This window comes from Salvelinus alpinus, chromosome 23 (genome assembly GCF_045679555.1).
Source record: "Salvelinus alpinus chromosome 23, SLU_Salpinus.1, whole genome shotgun sequence".
In the NCBI taxonomy this organism is placed as follows: domain Eukaryota; kingdom Metazoa; phylum Chordata; class Actinopteri; order Salmoniformes; family Salmonidae; genus Salvelinus; species Salvelinus alpinus.
This window is the reverse complement of record NC_092108.1, coordinates 42,910,299-42,925,897: the sequence shown is the minus strand read 5'-3', so window position 1 is coordinate 42,925,897 and position 15,599 is coordinate 42,910,299. Positions and strand designations below refer to the sequence as shown.

Sequence of the window (15,599 nt, the reverse complement as noted above, 5' to 3'; positions counted from 1 at the left end):
CAAAGCTCTTTGTTTGTAAGATTGGGGATCCTCACACTCAGTGCTTTTCAAGATAGTGTTTTTAACTTACATATTTAACATATATGATTACAGTGTGCATGTCCAATTAATCAGTCAATTATTTTTCAACCTGTCCTCAACTGGGATTTGAACTCATAACCTCTTGGGTCAGGGTACTCCGATTGTCCTGCTACACCACCACGTCCATGTCAGGGATCAGTGAATCTGACTATTCTCTCATCAATGATTTTATTTACTTATTCCAGCAATTTAAGGGCTTTCTGTATAGTTATCTAATGTTCGTGGGGCATATTACCCTGTTTTAATGATATACTCCTCAATCCCTATGATCACTAAAAATTATTGTTGAGTGTACATCAAAGTGCATTCATCCTAACAAGTTGTTTCAGATCCAAGTGCCTAGGGAGGAGGGGTTAGGGTTTCTTCTGGACAGGACCTAACTGTACTGGCCCAATAAGCACATGCCCTAGAGATATCCCTTTTTTTTGGATGACAGGTGTTCATCATTGGCTCTGGTGGTCTGGGTTCGAGACCCGCTAGAAGACTCACCCTACTTTCACATTCTTTTCAATATATGTTAATGTAATTATTTGGCAACAGTTACAATACAGGTACAGTATATGATCTAATTAAAATGTGTTTCTCATTGAAAGGTGGGAATCGGTGTCACGGCCGTTGTAAGGAGGAGACCAAGGCGCAGCGTACATTCTTCTTTATTATAAGAATGAACACTGAACAAACGAACAAAATAACAAAACGAACCGTGAAGCTAATATGAGTAGTGCAGACAGGCAACTAAACATAGAACAAGAACCCACGAACACCAAAAGGCAAATGGCTACCTAAATATGATCCCCAATCAGAGACAACGATAAATAGCTGCCTCTGATTGGGAACCATATCAGGCCACCATAGACATACAAATACCTAGACCTACAAAAACCCTATACTTACAAAAAAACCTAGACAATACAAAAACTAACGTACCCACCCTAGTCACACCCTGACCTAACCAAAATATAAAGAAACCAGAGATATCTCAGGTCAGGGCGTGACAATCGGTAGATATCTAGATTGCTGAGCATCTCAAAGAGAACTCTGTATCTTCTTTTTGAAATCTACACCACATATACCATGTAGAGCAAATGTGTCTCTGATAAGGAATCACATCAGTTCTAGTCATTGCATTTCTATCTGGAACGTTCCTCATTTATTGCCAAAACATGGCCCAGGTGGTAGTGTTGCTTCTGATAGAACCATACCCAGAACAAGGTTGCCATATTCTCAGAATATCAGAAATGTGTATTTTTACGGTTGCACGTCTGTACTTTCTCAGATTGGCCATTTAAGCAATGATGATGACAGTTATACCAAAACAATACACAACACAGAGTTCCATCTCCAAGTTTTAATGTGGAAAAACAGACAAATTGCAACAGAATCACTTGGGACAAATTACAAATATCCCAATATGTTGAAGGGGCCATCCGCAATACCTACATCCATTCTTGAACTTTAAAAATATTTAAATTCCTGTTACTTCTGCATTTCACTAGGTGTCAAATGGTGAAATTGTGAATTTTTTCAACTTCCTGTCACTTTAGTAATTCAACACATACGGTAGAAAAACTAAACCGACTGAAATGCAATTAAACTTTTGCAACAATACTACTAGATACCAGATTATTACAATTCAATGACTAATCATGGTCTATAATTAAATGTTATTTTAGGTTCCATGATGATAACTATTCCAGGTGTTTCCTCCTGCTGATGAAGAGAAAGAGAAAGATATGTTGATTGTTCAGAACAAGGATGTGGGTTGCAGACTGGCCTAATATGGGCTCCACTGCACTGAGCATTCTGATTCTTGGCTTTTTACGGTGGATAGCGAAAATACAAATAAAACATAAAAAACATCCTTGTAAATAATACTATACCAAGTACACTCAGAAGTCTTGGGCGGCAAGGTAGCCTAGCAGTTAAGAGATTTAGGCCTGTAAGCCGAAAGGCTGCTGGTTTGAATCCCTGAGCCGGCAAGGTGGAAAAAATATGACCTTCTGCCCTCATGAAAGTCAGTTAAGAACAGCTGATCCTCGGACACCAATGACATGGACGTTGATTAAGGCAGCCCCCAGCACTGCTCTCATTCAGAAGGTTTTGGTTTCATGCAGAGACACGTTTTGGTTGAATGCATTCAGTGATGCAACTGACTACGTCTTCCCTTATTGCAAGAGAGCTCTATTTATGCAAGCGTCTGTATCAGGTATCAAAGTAAGACCCAGATGCAGACTGTCAAAGTAACAATATGTAATGTTCCAACAGGGACAAGCAGAAGACAGGTCAAGGCAGGCAGAGGTCGGTAATCCAGAGGATAGCAGAGGTACAGGTTGGCAGGCAGGTTCAGGTTCGGAGGCAGGCAGAGTGGTCAGGCAGGCGGGCACAGAGTCCAGAAAACAGGCAAGGGTCAAAACCAGGAGGACTAGCAAAGAGAAATAGAAAGCAGGAGCAAGGGGGAAAATGCTGGTAGACTTGAAAACATACAAGACGAACTGGCCCAGAGAAACACAGAGATAAATACACAAGAAAAAACACCTGGAGGGTGTGGAGACAATAACAATAACGAGATAGGTGGAACAGATCAGGGCGTGACAGTCTGTGGTTCCCCAAATAGGCATTCACAATCTGCATGTTAATCATAACACATCTTAAGGAAATTACCCTTCAATGAATGCATTCAATTGAAGCACTACTGCCAATAACCTAAACAGGTTCTACTGGATAGTCATTGAGCTTAGGTGTGTTATTAGCAAGTGAATTGTTGCTGAGTACTCAGTGTCTAGCTTTCATGTACTATGAATCTTTTTTTTTTATACACACACACACACACCCTCACACTCACACACCAACCAAGTTTAAAATTGATTAATATTTACATTTTAATCTGAACTTCCCTCTCTTTATTTTCATACACACAAATTGTGAATACAAAGATGTATCCTCGAAATCAGGGTCTTCCAACAGTTACTGGGTGCTTCATTGCAGAGAGCTCTATGTACACAGGCTTCTGCAGTTCACTAGGTGCCAAACAGGGAAGTTGTGACATTTTTTAATTTCCTGTTACTTTAGTCATTCAACACATTCAGTCCACAAACTCAACAGACTGAAATGCTATTACACTTTAGCTGCAATAGTACTAAATAGCAGATAATTATAATTCAATGACTAATTATGATATATAGTTGAATGTTATTTTAGGTTCCATGATGATAGCTATTCCAGGTGTTTCCTCCTGCTGATGAAGAGAAAGATAAAGATATGTTGATTGTTCAGAACAAGGATGTGGGTTGCAGACTGGCAGGATATGGGCTCCACTGCACTGAGTATTCTGACTCTTGGCTTTTTACGGTGGATAGCGAAAATACAAATAAAACATAAAAAACATCCTTGTAAATAATACTATACCAAGTACACTCAGAAGTCTTGGGCGGCAAGGTAGCCTAGCAGTTAAGAGATTTAGGCCTGTAAGCCGAAAGGCTGCTGGTTTGAATCCCTGAGCCGGCAAGGTGGAAAAAATATGACCTTCTGCCCTCGTGAAAGTCAGTTAAGAACAGCTGATCCTCGGACACCAATGACATGGACGTTGATTAAGGCAGCCCCCAGCACTGCTCTCATTCAGAAGGTTTTGGTTTCATGCGGATGCCACGTTTAGCTTGATGTATGTATTTGTATGATTGACTAATTTATTGAAAAGGGGAAATTAGTTCCCATAATGATTGTGTCACGTTCTGACCATAGTTCTTGTGTGTTTTGCTTGTTTTAGTGTTGGTCAGGACGTGAGCTGGGTGGGCATTCTATGTTGTGTGTCTAGTTTGTCTGTTTCTATGTTTGCAACATTTGTTATTTTGTATCGTGTTAAGTGTTCACTGTTTATCGTTTTATTAAACATGTTGAGCACTGGCTACGCTGCGTGTTGGTCTGATCCCTGTTACACCCTCTCTTCTCGTGAAGAGAGGGAAGGCTGCCGTTACAGAACCACCCACCAATCTCGGACCAAGCAGCGTAGCAACGGGCAGCAGCGGCAGCAGCAGCAGCAGCGGTACCAGGAGAAATGGACTTGGGAAGAGCTGTTGGACGGAAAGGGTTGCTACATATGGGAGGAGATCCTGGCTGGTAAGGATCGCCTTCCATGGGAACATGGGGGGGGGGGGGGGGGGGGGCTAAAGGGGAGTGTGGCGAAGTCAGGTAGGAGACCTGCGCCAACTTCCCGGGCTTGCCGTGGAGAGCGAGAGTACGGGCAGACACCGTGTTGTGCGGAAAAGCGCACGGTGTCTCCTGTACGTGTGCTTAGCCCGGTGTGGTACATTCCAGCTCCACGTATCGGGCCGGGCTAGAGTGGGCATCGAGCCAGGTGCCATGAAGCCGGCTCAACGTATCTGGCCTCCAGTACGTCTCCTCGGGCCGGTGTACATGGCATCAGCCTTACGCATGGTGTCCCCGGTTCGCCAGCACAGCCCAGTGCGGGCTATTCCACCTCGCCGCACTGGCCTGGCTACGGGGAGCATTAAACCAGGTAAGGTTGGGCAGGCTCGGTGCTTAAGAGCTCCTGTACGCCTTCACGGTCCGGTATATCCGGCGCCACCTCCTCGCCCCAGCCCAGTAACACCAGTGCCTACACCACGCACCACGCTTCCTGTGCGTCTCCAGAACTCTGTTCCTCCTCCACGCACTCTCCCTGTGGTGCGTGTCTCCAGCCCGGTACCACCAGTTCCGGCACCACGCACCAAGCTTACTGTGCGTATCCAGAGCCCTGTACGCACTGTTCCTTCTCCCCGCACTCGCCCTGAGGTGCGTGCCCTCAGCCCGGTACCACCAGTGCCGGTACCACGCACCAGGTGTATAGTGCGCCTCGAGAGTCCAGTGTGCCCTGTTCCTGCTCTCCGCACTAGCCTTGAGGTGCGTGTCTACAAACCGGTACCACCAGTTCCGGCAACACGCACCAGGCCTACTGTGCACCTCAGCAGGTCTGAGCTGCCTGCCTGCCCAGTGCCGTCTGAGCTGCCTGCCTGCCCAGCGTCGTCTGAGCTGCCTGCCTGCCCAGCGTCGTCTGAGCTGTCTGCCTGCCCAGCGCCATCTGAGCCATCCGTCTGCCCAGCGCCATCTGAGCCATCCGTCTGCCCAGCGCCATCTGAGCCATCCGTCTGCCCAGCGCCATCTGAGCCGCCCATCTGTCCCGAGCCGTCAGAGCCGCCCGTCTGTCCCGAGCCATTAGAGCCGTCCGTCAGTCAGGAGCCGCTAGAGCCGTCCGTCAGTCAGGAGCTGCCAGAGCCGTCCGCCAGACAGGAGCAGCCAGAGCCGTCCGCCAGACAGGAGCAGCCAGAGCCGTCCGCCAGACAGGAGCAGCCAGAGCCGTCCGCCAGACAGGAGCAGCCAGAGCCGTCCGCCAAACAGGAGCAGCCAGAGCCGTCCGCCAGACAGGAGCAGCCAGAGCCGTCCGCCAGACAGGAGCAGCCAGAGCCGTCCGCCAGACAGGAGCAGCCAGAGCCGTCCGCCAGCCATGACCAGCCAGAGCCGTCCGCCAGCCATGACCAGCCAGAGCCGTCCGCCAGCCATGACCAGCCAGAGCCGCCAGCCAGCCAGGATCTGCCAGAGCCGCCAGCCAGCCAGGATCTGCCAGAGCCGCCAATCAGCCAGGATCTGCCAGAGCCACCAAAGCGGGTATTAACGATGGTGGAGTGGGGGCCACGTCCCGCACCCGAGCCGCCGCCGTAGGAAGGCCCACCCGGACCCTCCCCTTCTGTGTCAGGTTTTGCGGCCAGAGTCCGCACCTTTGGGGGGGGGGGGGGTACTGTCACGCCCTGGCCTTAGTTATCTTTTTTTTCTGTATATTTTGGTTAGGTCAGGGTGTGACAGGGGGGATGTTTTTGTGTATTTGTCTCGTCTTGGGTGGTTGTATGGTATAGGGGGTTTTGGGTAGAGTGTATGGGTTTGTGTTGAGTGTAGGTGTTTAGGTATGTCTAATGTTGCCTGAATGGTTCTCAATCAGAGACAGCTGTCATTCATTGTCTCTGATTGGGAGCCATATTTAAGGCAGCCATAGGCAGTAAGCATTTGTGGGTAATTGTCTATGTGTAGTGTTTTGTTACGCACGCCTCTGAGAAGAGGGAACGCAACTCCCTGCTACAACTCAACTCTCTGTGAAGTGCAAGAGGTATGGACTGCAGGTGCGAGAAAGGACGACAAAGGCAGAATTTACCGTTTACTAGGATTTATTTTCTTACACGGTAATATGGGGAAAAGGGGCTGGACGGAACCAAAGCAAAGAAAGTAAACATCAAAGTTCTCCCTCTCCTATCTAACCTGCCTACCCACTTAACTTACCTAACTTAGCACCACCTGGTGCCCTAACCAAAATACAGGGGGTGGTCCGCCCAGGTCTTACCTAGTGTGCCTAGACAGTAAATATACTACGGGTATATGTATGCCCGCGGGCCTCTTGCCTAAGCACTCCCAAAGTGCCTTCCCCTTCCCCCCTGGGAACAAATGAAACAGAATAATTATTAACAATTTCACAAACACTCACAAACACAGGACATAGCAAAGCTGCTACCAACAACAACTAATATAGTACATACCAACACTTTCTGATACACAACCAACACTATACAAAATATTCAATTCAATTCTATCTCTGATCTCTTCTCCTTCTCTCTCTAATGATCTCTCCAAAACATTCAATCTCCCTCTAATCTCTTCTCATGATCTCCCTCTAATCTCTTCTCATGATCTCCCTCTAATCTTTCTCCAAAATATTCAATTCTATCTCTGATCTCCAAATCTCTACTCCCTTCTTCCTGAGCAGAACACTGGCTTTTATATCTTCAGGTGGCAATGGTGATTAGAGTCAGCTGCTTCTTGACGAGGGGGCGGGGTCAGCTCCAATCATCAACTAGCCTGGGGTCGACCGATCAGCTGGTTGGGGAGTACTTCAGGAAGACATCTCCTGAAACACACACACTCAAATATAAACCAGAACACAGAAACTGGGGAACGTAACATGTTTAGTGTCAGCACTATTTTGTTTGATATAGCTTCACGGTCGTCTGTTTGTTGTTTTTGTTCGTTTGTTTCGTCTTTCTAATAAAAGGAAGATGTATTGTTATCACGCTGCGCCTTGGTCCTCTATTCAAAGTTACGACGATCGTGACAATAGGTCATCGGCGAAGAGTAGGCATTTAACCTCTGAATTGTGGAGACTAACACCAGGGGCTGAGGATTTTTCTAGAATAGTGGCCAATTCGTTGATGTAAATATTGAAGAGTGGAGGGCTCAGATTACAACCCTGACGAAGGCCCCGCCCCTGGTTAAAGAATTCTGTTACTTTCTTGCCAATTTTAATGCTGCACGTATTGCCAGTATACATTTATTTAATTATGTCATATGTTTTACCCCCTACACCACTTTCAATAACTTTGTAGAGCAGTCCTGTATGCCAAATAGAATCAAATGCTTTTTGGAAGTTGACAAAGCAAGCGTATATTTTGGTATTATTTTGGTGGACATGGTGAGTAGGGTGTAAATATGATCAGTTGTGCGATGTTTTGGTATAAATCCAATTTGGATTTTACTCAAGACATTGTGCTTATTAAGGAAGTTTAGAACTCTTACATTTATAATACTACAGAACCTTCCCCAAGTTACTGTTCACACAAATGCCTCTGTAATTGTTAGGGTCAAATTTGTCTCCGTTTTTAAAGATTATGGTTATGAGTCCTTGATTCCAGATGTCAGGTAAATAACCTACACTCCGGATCAAATTAAACAGTTTTAATATAGCCAATTGAAATTTTGCACTAGTGAGTTTGAGCATCTCATTTAGGATGCCATCAGGTCCGCATGCTTTTTTAAATTTGAGAGCCTGCAGTTTCTTATAGAGCTCCTGGTCAGTAATTGGGGAGTCCAATGGATTTTTATTGTCCTTTATAGCTTTTTCTAATCCATTCGACTTCTCATGAATTTGTCGTTGTTCTGCGTTTGTGTCAATTTGAACGGATTTTTTGAGTATTTGTCCATATGTCACCATTTTGTTTCGCTAATTCCTCGTTTAGATTTTTTTAGTTTTTTCAAATTTTGCCAGAAGTTGTTTGTGTTTATGGACTCGTTAGTGTCAGCTGCTTGCTGTTGTACTGTGCTTTTTTGGTTCTGAGTGTACGTTTATAGAGTTTTAAAGTCTCACAGTAATGAAATTAAAGTAATTAAAGTCTCCTCTCTGTCTCTGTCTCTGTCTCTGTGTGTGTGGTTGGAGACAGGTGTGCTGGAGTCAGAGACCTCTACATAAACTCATTCCTGCCACTTCCACTCTGTCATATCGTAATCTCTGCTCAGTCAGTTGTTATCCTAGCCTTTTGTTAGTTCTCAAGATCCTATTGCTCTGCTGTGCTTGTTTCCCTGCCTTACACCGCTTTGTCCTCTCGTTGCAGTTACCTCTCTGGCTCCTGGCTCCTGTACCACATCTCACCACCACCACCTTGCTCTGGACTTCACTCACCACCACCGCCTTGGATTCCCCTCAGGACCTGTTTACCCTGTTCAACTCAGTCAACTCCACTCACTCTACACTTCTGGTTTTTCCTGTAACTCATCTGAGCTACCCTGGTTCTGCACTCCACATCTCTCTGTGTACAATAAACATTTTGGTTCGTTCATCCCTGCTTCTGCATCCGAGTCCGCTCCTGGGTTCCACTGTTTTCGCTCCGCGTAACATCTTGTAAATAAATATTGGAGTACAGTAGGATTTACTGTTTATTTTTATTGTAAGAAGTTGTTCTGTAAGACTAATAATGTAGGTTGCGGTATTCCAGTATCCCCTGCATCCCATCCCAGGCCAGAGGGCCCCTTTGAGCACTTGATGATGGACTTCATTGAGTTGACCCCTTGTGAGGGGAACAAGTCTTGTTTGGAGCTATGTTTTCTGAGAAAAATCATACCAAGTTGGGGTCTGCTGTCAAAAGTCTCCTCCAACAATGGTCAAAATTTTGTGAATGAGATCGTTCAGTCCCTGTCAGAGGCTTTACAGATTGATTTGAGAACCCATTGTGCCTATCATCTTCAATTTGGGGGTGCGGTAGAACAAGGAAACCAAACCCTAAAAACGAAATTGATTAAGCTGATTGGTGAAACATGCCTGACATGGGTGAAGGTGCTTCCATTGGCACTGATGAGCATGCGAGGCAGATCCCGCACAGTGAATGGTCTCTCTCCCTATGAGGTGCTGACAGGGCGATCCATGAGAATGAATAACACACCATTTCCTCAAAACAGGTTGACGCTGCTGGGAATGGAAGAAGATATGGTAGCATACTGTGTCTCACTTAACAATGTTCTTAAGACTCTCGTCCCACAGGTGAAGATTTCTCTGCCCAACCTATCAGGAGGAACGAAGCATTGTCTGCTCCCTGGAGACTTGGTGGTGATAAAAGACTACAGGAGGAAGAGTTGGAAGGATCCTCGTTGGAGAGGACCATATCAGGTTTTGCTGACCACCCCGACTGCGGTAAAGGTAGCTGAGAGGGACACCTGGATTCACGTCTCGCACTGCAGATGAGTTCCTGCCCCTGTGGAGGATGGCGGGAGTCCCATCCCTTAGGCCGTGTGGCCTGCCTGTCTGGATCTGTACCATTGTGTTGATTGGAACAGTTGGTTGCCGTCCAGTGGGTGACCGTTCAGGTGAAGATGAAAGTCCCGAGCCAAAGGGACCGCCGCAGACCCAGAGTAGTAGTCCAGGACAACAACCTCTCCCTCAATGTGAGCAAGACAAAGGAGCTGATTGTGGACTACAGGAAAAGGTGGGCCAAACAGGCCGCCATTAACATCGACAGGGCTGTAGTGGAGAGGGTCAAGAGTTTCAAGTTCCTTGGTGTCCACATCACCAATGAACTATCATGGTCCAAACACACTAAGACAGTTGGGAAGAGGGCACAACAAAAATGTTCCCCCCTCAGGAGACTGAAAAGATTTGGCATGGGTCCCCAGATCCTCAAAAAGTTGTAAAGCTGCACCATCGAGAGCATCCTGACCGGTTGCATCACCGCTTGGTATGGCAACTGCTCGGCATCTGACCGAAGGCGCTACAGAAGGTAGTGCATACGGCCCAGTACATCACTGGACCTATATAAGAACTATATAATAGGCGGTGTCAGAGTAAAGCCCATAAAATTGTCAGAGACTCCAGTCACCCAAGTCATAGACTGTTTTCTCTGCTACCGCACGGCAAGCGGTACCGGAGCGCCAAGTGTAAGACCAAAAGTCTCCTTAATAGCTTCTACCCCCAAGCCATAAGACTGTTGAACAATTAATCAAATGGCCACCGGACTATTTACATTGACATCCTCCCCTCCTCCATTTGTTTTGTACACTGCTGCTACTCGCTGTCTATTATCTATGCATAGTCACTTCACCCCTACCTACATGTAAAAATTACCTCAACCAACCTGTACTCCCGCACACTGACTCGGTACCGGTACCCCCTGTATATAGCCTTGTTATTGTTATTTTATTGTGTTAATTTAAATTATTTTTTACTTTAGTTTATTTGGTCAATATTATCTTAACTCTTCTTGAACTGCACAGTTGGTTAAGGGCTTTTAAGTAAGCATTTCACGGAAAGGTCTACACTTGTTGTATTCAGCGCATGTGACAAATAAAGTTTGATTTGATTTGAAGGAGAAGTCAGCTGAAGGAAAAGATAAGTAAAAGGTCAAGATGAGAGAATCTGTTCCTCTCTCGAGCTGAAATGGTGGAAAATGACACCTCAAATAAGACTTATTATTGGGTCCTGTGGGAGTAGGTAAGGTTCTCCCATATGTAGGGGTTCCCTTGGGGATGAACTTAACTATTCAACTGTCCTCAATATTGTCATTGGCCAATTCCCCCACTAAGAATCCTGACCCCATTACTTATTTTGCAATATACAATGTTACTGTCAGCCTTGTATAACCTAGACCAAAAAATGTGGTGATACCACATTCCAGAGCATGAGTTAATGTTTCTATACTGTGGTACCAGGCGGAGATGGCTCCAGTATGGAGTTGGGGACCAGACCCTGGTCTCTACACAATGAGGACAGTTTTTACAGCGGATACTGTCTGCTGTGAATTATAAGTATCTTTCATACAAATCTTAACCGTGTGACCCATTCCATACATCTGCTGTTTGTCATGTAGACTGAAGGAGGATGGACTTTGCTATAAAATGCTGTGGCTCAAACCAGCTCGTTGAGTTCTCAGTGATCACCTCCAGGGGTGATTACCGACCAGCTCCATTACTGCAGTAATTAAATAATATAGTTTGATTGTTTTGAAGAAATCTAAAAGTCTCTCCTTTTGAATACATTAATTCCACCACAATTTTGGCGATGAGGATGGGATGATACACTTAATTTTTCTGATTGTTCCCAGTGAAACTCAGGTTAACCGTGCATGGGTAGTTGCATTAGCTGCAACCAGGGGAAAGCCACTCTCCACTATTTGGAGCAGATCGGATCCCCACCTGGTTGGGAGCGTCAGCTGAATGGATACAACATTTCAAACAGAATTGGATTAAGGGTCAGACTGGTTTCTCTAAATAATTAAACTTGAAAGTGCACAGAATTAATAGTACTAATTAGACAGTAACTGAACATTTAAGTGATGAAAAGATAAGAAAAAAGAAAAACAATATAAAAATAACAAAAGCTCCTGTTAAGAGTACGCTCAGAGCGAGGTCTTCCTTAAGAGGGCCACAGCTGGCGTAACTAGGAGGACGGAATTGAGTTGATGTGAGTTGAGAGTGTTCTTAAGTGAGGTATCCTTGGACATGTTTGTTAATTAGCCAGTTGTGGGCTACCAAAAGTCCAGATCCGTGGTACTGGCTTGATCACAGTAGGACTGGTGAGGTTAATGTATTGAACAAAGAACAGGAGTGCAGGTGACACCTTGCGAGGCATCTGACTTTGGTGAAGTTCAAATTTTAATGTGGATGTAATTGATAAAATGTTTTGTTAAATGTGGTAAATAGGTATGCCCTGGGTTGCTATCCTTAACTTCTTAGTGATCCCTCCGCGCGCCAATCCCATTAACGGGATTGATTTGACAACACCCAGTGAAATAGTAGCGCGCCAAATTCAAAAACAGAAATACTCATAATAATAATTCATGAATCATACAAGTGTTATACATCGGTTTAAAGATGAACTTCTTGTTAATCCAGCCACAGTGTTAGATTTCAAAAAGGCTTTATGGCGAAAGCAAACCATGCTATTATCTGAGGACAGCACCCCATCAAACAAACACATGAAAATCACATTTCGACCCACCAGGCACAACACAAAAGTCAGAAATAACAATATAATTCATGCCTTACCTTTGAAGATCTTCTTCTGTTGGCACTCCAATATGTCCATTAACCTCTAACGAGCCTCTACCCCGGGTCCGGGATCACCCCCCACCCCCCCACACACTGATTAGCATAGCTAGCATAGCTTCACAAGTAGATAGTAGCATCTAAATATCATTAAATCACAAGTCCAAGACACCAGATGAAAGATACAGATCTTGTGAATAAAGCCACCATTTCAGATTTTTAAAATGTTTTACAGGGAAGACAAAATATGTAAATCTATTAGCTAAACACGTTAGCAAAATACACAATTTCTTTGTCCACCATTTTTTCTCTCCACCAGTAGCTATCACCAATTCGGCTAAACTAAGATATTGATAGCCAATAACCTATAAAAAACCTCATCAGATGACAGTCTGATAACATATTTATGGTATAGGATAGGTTTTGTTAGAAAAAAGTGCATATTTCAGGTAGAAATCACAGTTTACAATTGCACCGACCATCACAAGACGACTAGAATTACTATAGAGAGCAACGTGTATGACCAATTTACTCTTAATAAAACATTTCATAAGAATAGACAAAGCATAGCAATGGAAAGACCCAGATCTTGTGATTCCAGACAATATTTCAGATTTTCTAAGCGTTTTACAGCGAAAACACAATAAATCGATAAGTTAGCATACCACATGTGAAAACGTTACCAGAGCATCGATTCAAGCCAAAGAGAGCTATAACGTAATCATCGCCAAAATATATTAATTTTTTCACTAACCTTCTCAGAATTCTTCCGATGACACTCCTGTAACATCATTTTACAACATACATATACAGTTTGTTCGAAAATGTGCATATTTAGCCATACAAAACCGTGGTTACACAATGAAAATACTAGGAAATCAAGCCTCAAAATGTCGGACGTCATCTTTCAGAGTGATCTAGTTTAATTGAAAGCTAATCATATACTTGACTAAAAAATACAGGGTTGACAGGAATCGAAAGACAAATTAGTTCTTAATGCAATCGCTGATTTACATTTCTAAAATTATCCTTACTTTCTTATACAGCGTTCGCCAAGAGAAGCTATAACAAACAAAATGGCGTAATATGCGTTTAAAATATTTCGACAGAACAACGATTTATCATATTAAATATTCCTTACTATGAGGTGATTTTCCATCAGATTCTTGGGCAATGTATCCTTTCTTGGGTCTAATCTTCTTTTGGTCGATAGATGTCCTCTGTCCTTCGAAATATCCACTAACGATCGAACGGGACCCCGAAACGTGCCCAAAGTTTCAGAGTGCACGACAAAGAAATTCCTCAAAATCGCACTAAACGGATATAAATTGCTATAAAACGGTTCAAATTAACTACATTATGATGTTTTTAACAACTATAACGACTAAAAACATGACCGGATAAATATCACTGTCTAAACAACCATTTGGAAGGAGGCAGGTCTGATGTCCATTTTGCGCAAGACGCATGCAGGAAGAGAGCGGTACTTCCACGTTTTCGTGTTTTATAGTGGCTCTGATTGCGCAATCGAATCCATTCAAAGCGTGATGACGTACTGACACCCAGAGGAAGACGTAGGCAGTGTCGGTTTCTCCATAGCATCTACTGGCACCTTAAAACCGATCCCAGATCAGGGGTAAAAATTTCTGAAATCTGACTCCCTGTCAGGAAAAGTGCTGTAGAAGTAGTTCTGTACCACTCAGAGACAAAATTCCAACGGCTATAGAAACTAGAAAGTGTTTTCTATCCAATAATAACAATAATATGCATATTGTACGATCAAGAATTGAGCACGAGGCAGTTTAATTTGGAGACCAAAAAATGCTAATGCGGAACAGCACCCCCTATAGTTGCAAGAAGTTTTAAACATCAAAAAATGTCATTTTGTTCGATAAATTCTTTCGTTATATCTCCAAAATGTCCATTTATTTGGTGCGTTTGATCCAGAAAAACAGCGGTTCCAACTCGCGCAACATGACTACAAAGTATCTAATATAGTTACCTGTAAACTTGATCCAAACATTTCAAACTTTTCAGAATTCTCACTTCCTGTTTGGAAGTTTGCCTGCAATATGAATTCTGTTATACTCACAGACATAATTCAAACAGTTTTAGAAACTTCTGAGTGTTTTCTATACAATAGTAATAATACTATGCATATATTAGCATCTGGGACAGAGTAGGAGGCAGTTCACTCTGGGCACACTATTCATCCAAAAGTGAAATCTTTATTTTTATTTATTTCACCTTTATTTAACCAGGTAGGCAAGTTGAGAACACGTTCTCATTTACAATTGCGACCTGGCCAAGATAAAGCAAAGCAGTTCGACACATACAACAACACATAGTTACACATGGAGTAAAACAAACATACAGTCAATAATACAGTGAAAAATAAGTCTATATACAATGTGAGCAAGTGAGGTGAGATAAGGGCGGTGAAGGCAAACAAAATATACATATAAATAAATAAAAATATAAAAAAGGCCATGGTGGCGAAGTAAATACAATATAGCAAGTAAAAACACTGGAATGGTTGGTTTGCAGTGGAAGAATGTGCAAAGTAGAGATAGAAATAATGGGGTGCAAAGGAGCAAAATAAATAAATACAGTAGGTAAAGAGGTAGTTGTTTGGGCTAAATTATAGATGGGCTATGTACAGGTGCAGTAATCTATGAGCTGCTCTGACAGCTGGTGCTTAAAGCTAGTGAGGGAGATAAGTGTTTCCAGTTTCAGAGATTTTTGTAGTTCGTTCCAGTCATTGGCAGCAGAGAACTGGAAGGAGAGGCGGCCAAAGGAAGAATTGGTTTTGGGGGTGACCAGAGAGATATACCTGCTGGAGCGCGTGCTACAGGTAGGTGCTGCTATGGTGACCAGCGAGCTGAGATAAGGGGGGACTTTACCTAGCAGGGTCTTGTAGATGACCTGGAGCCAGTGGGTTTGGCGACGAGTATGAAGCGAGGGCCAGCCAACGAGAGTGTACAGGTCGCAGTGGTGGGTAGTATATGGGGCTTTGGTGACAAAACGGATGGCACTGTGATAGACTGCATCCAATTTATTGAGTAGGGTTTTGTAGGCTATTTTGTAAATGACATCACCGAAGTCGAGGATTGGTAGGATAGTCAGTTTTACAAGGGTATGTTTGGCAGCATGAGTGAAGGATGCTTTGTTGCGGAATA

The 15,599-nt window shown here is 43.8% G+C and overlaps 1 long non-coding RNA gene across 1 annotated transcript in view; it reads left to right on the top strand.

Moving 5' to 3' along the window:
- The window catches only part of LOC139551079 (uncharacterized), a 17,660-nt gene extending 6,918 nt beyond the window's left edge, over positions 1-10,742 (top strand). Inside the window, exon 2 of the long non-coding RNA XR_011670198.1 lies at positions 8,502-10,742. This is a non-coding gene — a long non-coding RNA (uncharacterized lncRNA). The remainder of the gene's footprint in view (positions 1-8,501) is intronic.
- The last annotated feature ends 4,857 nt before the right edge of the window (positions 10,743-15,599 follow it).